We start from the raw sequence: 10,080 nt of genomic DNA on the forward strand, positions 1-10,080 counted from the left end.
TTGCTATCAACACCTTTTTTGAAGTCTTGATTTTGCTTGCACAGTATATTAATGCTCAATTATGAAATTTGATAATTTTGTAGCTTACTTTTTAAGTCATCTCTTTTTGGCTTAAAACTTATTGGTATATGAAAATTTACTGGATTACAGGAACTCAGTATATTACATACAAGTATCTCTCTCTTTCTCTCTCTCTCTTTCTCTTACTCTCTCTCTCCCTCTCTCTCTCTCTCTCTCTCTATATATATATATATATATATATATATATATATATATATTCAAGCAAATATTGAATACAACAGAGGTACTTTGCTTTATGATTCTTTTTTTAAGTTTTCGATTTTCCGTATAATTTTTTATATCAAAATCAAGAATATTAATAAAGGTTCCATAATTGTTGCTGTCACGAGCGCTTTCGATTCGTCCAGAAATCCTCTTCAGCTGTTGAAGTAAAAGTCCGAAGGAGCGAAAATGAGAAGAAAGTGAAAACTAAAATATATAGTAAACGGCGATAAGTTAAAATATGAAGATAATAAATATAATAATAATCATAACAATAATAGTAATAGTAATAGTAATAATAATAAATATAATAATAATAATAATAATAATAATAATAATAATAATAATAACAACAAGAATAATAATTTAAGAAAAATGAAAATGATGTATGTGTCTGCTGATAAAAAGAAAATATGTAATATACATATTGCAATTAAAAAAGGGGGGGAGCTCCTTCAGTCTTTAACAGACTATGGTTGACCAAGAAGGGGTGCCTGCAGGTGAGTTTTTTTGTGTTTGTTTTTATTTATTTATTTATTTATTTATTTATTTGGCAGGAGGTACACAATCTCCAACCACACCTCTCCTGAGTCGACATTGTTAAATACCAGTGGTAAGTAAAGTGTATGTACAAGACGATTGGAAACACATGCCGAGAAAAGCGGAGAGCACATACAGTGCTTAAAATTCCCAAATGGACACTTATCTGGTACTATCCAGGCTCAACGTTGCTTAACTTCGGTGATCTGACGAGAACTGGCGTGTCACCACGATAATGCCATAGATAAATATAGCGGATCAATAATCAATGAAACATTGGAATTACTAACAAACCTCTTTAGTGCTATCTGAAATGAATATAGAAAAGGACAAGTTTATTCATGCGTATATACAGATATGCGGATGTCTTCAAGTCCGACATAAACAAATTCTTGATGAACCGCCCCCGTAAGTAATCCAATTTACCAAATTCCCATTACTAACGATCACAATATTATCCCATTGACTACTGTACGTTTTATAACTCTTATCCTCGAGTGGCCCCCGGGCCTTAATAAGTAGTGACTCTTATGTAAAAAAAAAGGTGATTGTGTCAATTAATTTTTTTTTTGGAAATACTTGTATATTTCAGACGGCCGAGGTCTCTGTTGAAATGGAGTATCCATTGTATATCCTTTAGTTTGTATATTTTTGTTGATTAGAAATTAGAGTCTATTATGAGGCATGTAATATTGTCTAGTGTGTGTCCAAGTAAATTGAAACAACTTGCTAGTGAGGTTGGTGATTTTTGTCTGATTGTTTTATTGTGATTGTTTTAGCATATTCGGAAAGGCGCCAGACTCTCCAAAATATATCCTCCATTGTTGCAAATGTAGCAATCTATAATATATGGCATTTGAACTGTCACATGTTTGATGTAGCGGTTTTATATGAATGTTAGTTTCGAGTATATTGAATACGGGTGTGGTATTTATGTGTGAGCTTATAAGTCATGGCGGTTTATTATATATATATATATATATATGTATATATATATATATATATATATATATATATATATATATATCTGTAACTACCATGTTGATGTGTGTCATGTATGTGTTTTTGTGAGCGGCTGACAATGGCTGAAAGATTGGGCAGTTGCTTGATTGCATTAATGGATGGAAGGTTAAATATGGACTTCATGGTGGTATTATATAGGTTGTTGCAAATTTTTTCAAGGTTTGTTGTCATTTTGTGAATGTGCTGGCCGTGGTAGAAATCCATGAGGATGCGTTTGTGTGTGTGTGTGTGTGTGTTTTTTTTTTGTTTTATTTTTGTTTGTATTGTAGGAGACGTAATCTATCTATTATGGTTATGAATAAATTCTTGTGTAAGTCTCGTGATATGGTGTATGTAGTCTAGGGGGTCCGAGCAAATTCGCTTTATTTGTATACATGAACTGTAAGTTTAACGTGTGGTTGCTGTAGAAATTGAGATTTGTATGAATATCAGTTGGTTTAGTATAGAGAGACGTAGATATTTTATTGTTATGGGATATGACTGTTACAGGGAAAGGCTGTCCCCTTTCCATGTAAATAAGAAGAGTATTAGATAGGTGAAAATGAGATTAGGATAAGCAGAGACTGGAACCTTGTAATCAAGGTTAAGAATTAGAAATAGTTAGATATTGTTTATATCGTAAAAAGAATTGATTGTTCGCCCTGTTTGGAATCGGAATGTTAAAAAGGTCAGCAAAAAAGAATGAACAATACAAATTAAAAATATATTGTTAAAAAATAGGTTACAGTCATATGTTAAGAGTTCTTTTGTTGTCAAAAGTGTGTGCATAGCCACGTGATTTGGTCACGTTTGGAAAACACACTTCTGACGTCATAGCGAAGGGGAATTCTCAATGTAGGAGCTAGAATCAGTCAGTCAGAGAAGAGTCGGGGGTTAGTCAGAGAGAGAATTGAGAGTCAGTCAGTTGGCAGTCAGTGGTCAGCTGACCTTTGGAAGCGAAGGGTAGAAGATTAACTATGTAGATTCAAATGTGAATTCCTGGCGTCATCAGCATTCGACCGGTCCAATGAATAAAGAATCATCACTTTGTTTTTGTAACCGTTGTCATGAGTCATCTTTCAACACTCGAAACGTAATGTGTTAAACATTTTAAATATGAACATTTTGTAAACTTTCCAAGAATATGTACCTCCCCTCCTCTGTGTTAAGAACTTGTATACATCTCCAGTCAGTATATATATGAAGTCCCAAGCATCCCAGAACTGTAGTATGTATAAATGTCTTCCATCCCTATCATCACTGTCGTTATATCCGTTATATGTATTGTCTCAATATGAATCCCCTGCTATTCAATATGACATTAGCATCTAAGAATGGAATGAAGTTGTAAAAGTGTTCCATGGTATATTTTGTAGTGTTATGAAAATTGTTGATGTATTCATAGAAATTCCTTAGATTGGCGAGTCTATGTGGCCATATAAAGAAGATATGATCAATATATCGGCAATAATGGGAGGGTTTGAGGGAGAAGTTTTGAAGAAATTTAGTTTCTAGTCCGTGCATAAACATTTTGCCATAGCTGGGGACTCTTTTAAGTGTCCATGGCGGTGCCTTTGATCTGGAGATAGTTTTGGTTGTTGAATTTAAAATTGCTGTGTGTGAGGATGAAGTATATTAGTTTGCAAATATCTCGTTAGGGAAATTATTGTGAAGGAGGAATGTCTTACAGGCCTGTACTCCCTCATCATGAGTGATGTTTGTGTATAGAGCTGATACGTCGATGATAACTAAAATACTTTCTTGTGAAAGATTGTCGATTTTGCGTAATAGTGTTGAGAAAATTTGTGGTGTGCTTGATATAGTTAGGAGTGCTGAGTATCAGGAGGTTAAAATTTGGTCTACATATCTTATTTTTTACAAGGTGGTCACCACTTATCAAGCCCGGAAGCCACTCAGGGATAAGGGTTATTGTAAGTACAGTACGTTAGTGTGGAGATATACTAAAGTGTCTACTTAAGGGGCGGTTCATTAGGAATTTGTTTACGTTGGACTTGAAGACATCCAGGTTGTAGTCAGGTGGGAAGCAGGCAGACGGAACAGAGTTCCACAGGCGTGCAGTTCTAAGAAAGAAGCTTTGTTCATGGAATCTAGGTTTTGAGTTAGGCATAGATAAAGAATGGGGAAAGTTTTTGACAGTCGATTCAGCGAGACAGGTGTTTTTCGTAAAAGATTAGCAAGGGGAGACCAGAGATTGGAGTTCAGATGAGCACCTGCCATGGAAATAACGATAACATAAAAATAGGCTTGAAACCTCCCTTCTGTGGGAGACAGGTTGCAGGGAAGAGAAAAGGGCATCCCCCACTAAGCCACGAAGTCTATTTTGTACTCTGTCAAGGCAGGATAGGCTTTTTTGTAGCAGCTCCTGCCCAGATGTGGTAGCAGTATTCCATCCTTGGACGTACTTGGCTTTTATATAGATAGAGAATTCCATCACTAGTGAGATATCTTCTGGAGCAGTAGAAGGATCCCACCATCATTCCAGCGACCTTGGAAACAGACTTGATATGCGTGTTCCATTTCAGATCAGGAGTGAAGGTCACACCCAGAAGCTTGTCAAAACATGGGGCTTCTCTTAGACGAGAGCCATCCATTTCAATTGATACCAGATGGGGATCAGAGCGTTGATGATGTAAAGATAGGAGTTTGGTTTTAGATGCATTAAAGGTAACCAGCCACGTCTCCCCCCACTGAACCACGTGCTTGAGATCAGAGGAGAGAGAATCAGGGAGAGCTTTGTCATTTACAGCCTTTGATGTGTTGCCGTAGATGGTCGTGTCATCAGCATAGATGTCAACGAATGGTTTAAGTATGTGTTTAGGGAGATCATTGATGTAGATCAGGAAGAAAGTTGGGCCCAGGATTGACCACTGAGGGACTTCAGCATTAATACTGCAGGCCTCTGATTTTTGTCCATCACCACTACTCTTATGAGCCTATCAGAGAGAAATGATTTAATGATAGAGAAAACATTTTCAGTTATACCGTAGGTGGAAATCTTGTGAAGTAGGCCTTTATGCTATACCTTGTCGAAGGCTTTTGATGTGTCAAGAGCAATTTCCCTAGAAAGGAAGCCTTTGTCAAGAGATTCACTAATCTTATGAGATATAACCGTTAGCACATGTGCAGTAGATCTTGCAGAATGGAAACCATATTGTGTGTCACTAAGGTTATTTCTGCTGAAGTGGTTTTCTATTTCTCTATTTAATACGGATTCCAGCAACTTACTCATAACACACAGGAGACTTATTGGTCTGTACTGAGGGGAAGATTACTTATCACCTGAGTTCTTAAATACAGGGCATAGTGATGAGTTTTTCCAGGGTGTTGGAAAGCACTTCTCCTTAAGGCAACGCTAATATCTGGAAATATATTCTGTTATGGTGTAAACGCCTGATAGTATAGGTCTCCCGAGGGGGTGAGATGTTTAATTATTTGGCTAATTCATAAGTATTGTCGGGGTTGTGAGTCAATGTTTGAGGTGTAGCGGTGGTAGCGCCAATGCTTGTTATGAGTGGGCTAACGGTAATATCACAAAGGGTCAGTTAATCTATTAACGGTGGCCTGGTTTCTAGAGTAATAGATCTTGGCATATCTAAGACATTTGGTAGAGTTTAGCATAAAACTCTACTTAACAAGATTTCCAGCTAAAGAATTGCTGACAATAACCTCAGATCTTTACTTTCTGGTAGGTTTATTAAAGTTATCGTTAAATTAAAGTTATCGTTAAATTAAAGTTATCGTTAAATTAAAGTTATCGTTAAATTAAAGTTATCGTTAAATTAAAGTTATCGTTAAATTAAAGTTATCGTTGATGGGCAGAAATCTGAAGAAGAATATGAAAAATGAAAAATAAAAATCACAGTCGTTTACAAAGAATCCATAGACATTTACAATTAAAATACATAGTCGTTTCCAAAAACAAAAAAAAACGACTCACTTATAAACCTCCAGACAATAAACGACCAAGTTCTCTCCGATTATCTCTCCTCTGATCTTGAGCACGTAGTACAATGGGGAAAGGAGTGACTGGTCACAAAACAAAAGTTCAAATCGATGGAAACTAAAATTGTCCTCCTCATCCAACACTAGGGTTTTTAAAAAAATCACATTTTACTTATCCGAGTGATTATTATTATGGCCTCTTCTGCCATTTCTTAAAAAAACATACATTTTAACATGTCATAAAACAGTTTGCATCGATTTACATACAATTTCCACACCAGAAAAAAATCCCTAAGAAAAAGAACGTACAATTAGAGAAAAAGAAATTCACCTCAGCAGAAACTGTCCTTTGTTTCTTAACAAAAGAAGTACACATTGTTTTTCCTAAAAGTACGCGAAGCTTTCACAGTTTAAAAATTGCAACATTTTAACTGTATTTAATTGTGTCTTCTTACTCATAATATTTATGATTGACGTATTCTCTCTGGTAATGTGACAGGTCATTTCACCCACACTCTGTAACTAAAGTTTATATGTTCTATTTTTTCTTTTTTCTTTTTCTTTCTGTTTTACATGTTGGCTGTATATTCAAAATCACAATTTATTATCAGTATGTCGATTGATATATCTTTTTTTTTCAATTTATTCTGTTTGTTTTGTCTACACTGTAACATTCTTTTCTCTTACGTTTTATTTTACACATTGGCTGTAATAATATTTTTTTTTTCTTTGCTCTGTGTTTTTATTTACATATTCAAAATCAACAATTCGTTATCTGTATGTCGATCGAGCTATCTGTTTTTTTTTCTCTTATTTCTTCTTAATTTAGCATTTTTCGTCGTGTTTTTTTTCACCGTGTTTTTTTAATGGACCCTACGTTGTTGTTTTTTTCCTTTAATTTTCTTTATCTTTTCAACTTTATGTCTAGTGTACAATATTTGTTTCTTTTCGTTGTGTCTATATAATATTTTTTATGGTAACCTACAGGCTCGATTTATTTTTTACACTCTTGTGTCTCTTGTGCTCTGGTTCACGTACGCCAAATTGAGTGTTTGTTATATACTGAGTGGTATTAAGATGACGTTTATTCTGTATTGTTGTTGCTCGTCTTAAGAAGAGTCTTAGTGTTTCATCTAGAGACAGGGTACATGAGCACCAAATTGAGTGTTTGTTACGTTGTCGTATCCTAAAGGATTGAGTGTTTGATTATCTTATCAGAGTAAATGTTGTTGTGTGTGTGACATGCATTTTCAACATATCTTCTGCTATTTTATTGGTCCATCTGGAACATCTCGTCTGGGAGGGGGACTGGTACCTGTTTTGGGGGACAATTATTTATTTCACTCCAACACAAGAAATTGGTTCTATAGTTTTTTTTTTATTCACCTTCCAGATCGATTGCAGAAGAATGGAAAGTGAATTTGGCCTGTGTGGTTTCTTCTTCTAGGTCATATTTCTACCACTTCAGCGTTCGTCTCCCCACCGAAGGGGAGGAGACAACGGCGAAGCCGTCCGCTCTCTTCCAAGTCCCAACCAAATCTCCCCGATTCAGCTAACCTGATCACATGACTCAAACACAATCCGATCAGCTGATCTTGACTTCCGGTCAATGTGTCTACACTATAACTAACACTCCTCCCCCTCTCTCTCTCATTCTGTTGATCCATTCTATAACATGTTGTCAAGCGTACATGTAAATATATGTACACACACATACAAATATATATACATATATATATATACAGACAAACACACACATATATATATATATATATATATAAAAGAACAAATAGTTAATAAAACATGTTTAAAAATGTTCTTAATCCGCGGAATTTCGAGGAAATACTTTCCTTCTCATCAGCAAGCAAAATCCGATCCCGCATTTTGTTGATTCCTACCCTCTGATGAGAAGGAAAGTATTTCTTCGAAACTCCGCGGATTAAGGACTATCCACTTATTTAGTGTTTCCTTTTAAAATTAAATATGTTTTTAACTTTTTTTCAAAGTGTTTTTAACATGTTTTATTAACTATTTGCTCTTATTGTAAGCTCTATCTCCTATTAGGTTTTATCGAGCTTTTACATCTGGTTGAGATTACTTTATAAATATTAATTCTTTAATATTTATAATATACTTTAGTTTTACCATCTTGGATCATTTTTGGTAAATTTAATTGTAATTTTTATTATATATATATATATATATATATATATATATATATTTATATATATACATGCATACATACATACATACATGCAAATATATTAATATAACAACATACACATACATAGAATAAATAAACAAACAGAGATATTAAACAAAAAGTGTGGAAATAAATGTAGATGAATAGATATACTAAACTACGGGCTATGACAGCAGCATATTCTTTTCATTGTTTTGACTCTCGAGTGTGTATCCGTTGATATCTTATATGCTTTTATATAGAATGATGTGGTTCTCGGTTGATTAACTGTGTCTAACTCGAGAGTCAAAACAATAATACGAATATACTGTTGTCATAGTTCTAGCAATAATGTTAATAGTCGTCCGTATAATGATAGTAAAAATAGCAGTCTTAGCAGAGGAGGGGGGATAGAAATAAACAAAAATTTTAAGATATTGAAGAATTTAATTAATTTTATATATATATATATATATATATATATATATATATATATATATATATATATATATACGCATGAACCTATCTTTTTTCATAATGGTTTTTACACGAACTTTTGAACGCTATAAACGCTATAAATCAGGCTACGCAACACGAGCAGAAAGATATTCTCCAAACGAAGGTCCATAAAGAAAAAAAAAAGTCATGATGTTTGAAGAAGAGCAAAGAACAGCCATTGCTGTCGCTCAGGCCAAACAAATTGAACAAATTGAAATGACATGGAACCAATTAAATTATTATGGAAATACATATCATTTCTTGTTCCGTCTACAAATGATCTTCTCCAAACGATGCGACGAACCTAAAATGATGAAGATATACCAATTAAGACCTGTGTTTTCGTTAAAACATGGTCGGGCAGGGTACCTTGCGCCATATACTATATATACATATAATTTTTATACATAATTTATATATGAATAATATATATATACACACAATATATATGCATATTATGTATATGTATGCCTAATGTATATATATCCATAATATATATACATAACATACATGCACATACTATATATATAAATATATATATATATGCATACTGACTTACACATATATATAGATAGATAGATAGATAGATAGAGAGAGAGAGAGAGAGAGAGAGAGAGTCTTGGAATTTGTTTAACTTTTAAAACTATGCAAAACAGTTCATTTTTTTATTTTGTTTTAAATTTTTTATTTTATTTCAATTTTTTTTATTTATCTAATTTTATGCGTAAATTTTCAGTATTTACTTCAACAATGCTCAATACATAGGAAGAGCAAGATAGTAAGTTATATGGCAATTAAGCTACAGAGAATATTTCGCGTTTCTATTCTTGTTAGAATTTGTCAGCTTCATTTTCACGAGAATCAAACGCGGAATATTCTGTGTAGCTTAATTGACATATACACTTTTATAACTTACTATATATATATATATATATATATATATATATATATATATATATATATATATATATATATATATATATATATATATATATATATATATATATATATATATATATATATATATATATATATATATATATATATATATATATATATATATATATATATATATATATATATATATATATATATATATATATATATATATATATATATATATATATATATATATATATATATATATATATATATATATATACACGGCATAATATATGTATATATGTACGGCATAATCACGTTGACACACCGGTTCTCATCAGATCACCGAAGTTAAGCGACGTTGGGCCTGGCTACTACCAGATGGGTGACCATTTGGGAATTCTAGGCGCTGTATGTGCTCTTCCGCTTATCTGGGCATTTGTTTCCAGTCGTCCTGTACTTCACTTGCCACTGGTATTTAACAATGTCGTCTCAGAAGAGGCGTGGTTGGAGATTGCGCACCCCCTGCCACAAAATTTTCACGCGCAAGCAACCCTTCGTGGGTATCCATAGTCTAAGACTGAAGGAGCCGGCTTGTATATATATATATATATATATATATATATATATATATATATATATATATATATATATATATATATATATATCACATGTCCACAATCTGCATGTTTACGATCTACATGTCCACAATCACTCCGGATGTACACAGG

At 33.3% G+C, this 10,080-nt stretch overlaps 1 pseudogene; it reads left to right on the forward strand.

The window, feature by feature from the left end:
- The first annotated feature begins 9,650 nt into the window (after positions 1–9,650).
- LOC145261441 (5S ribosomal RNA) lies at positions 9,651–9,767 on the forward strand (annotated as a pseudogene).
- The last annotated feature ends 313 nt before the right edge of the window (positions 9,768–10,080 follow it).

Source organism: Euprymna scolopes, chromosome 37 (assembly GCF_053919585.1).
Source record: "Euprymna scolopes isolate OS-2025 chromosome 37, ASM5391958v1, whole genome shotgun sequence".
NCBI classification, from domain to species: domain Eukaryota; kingdom Metazoa; phylum Mollusca; class Cephalopoda; order Sepiida; family Sepiolidae; genus Euprymna; species Euprymna scolopes.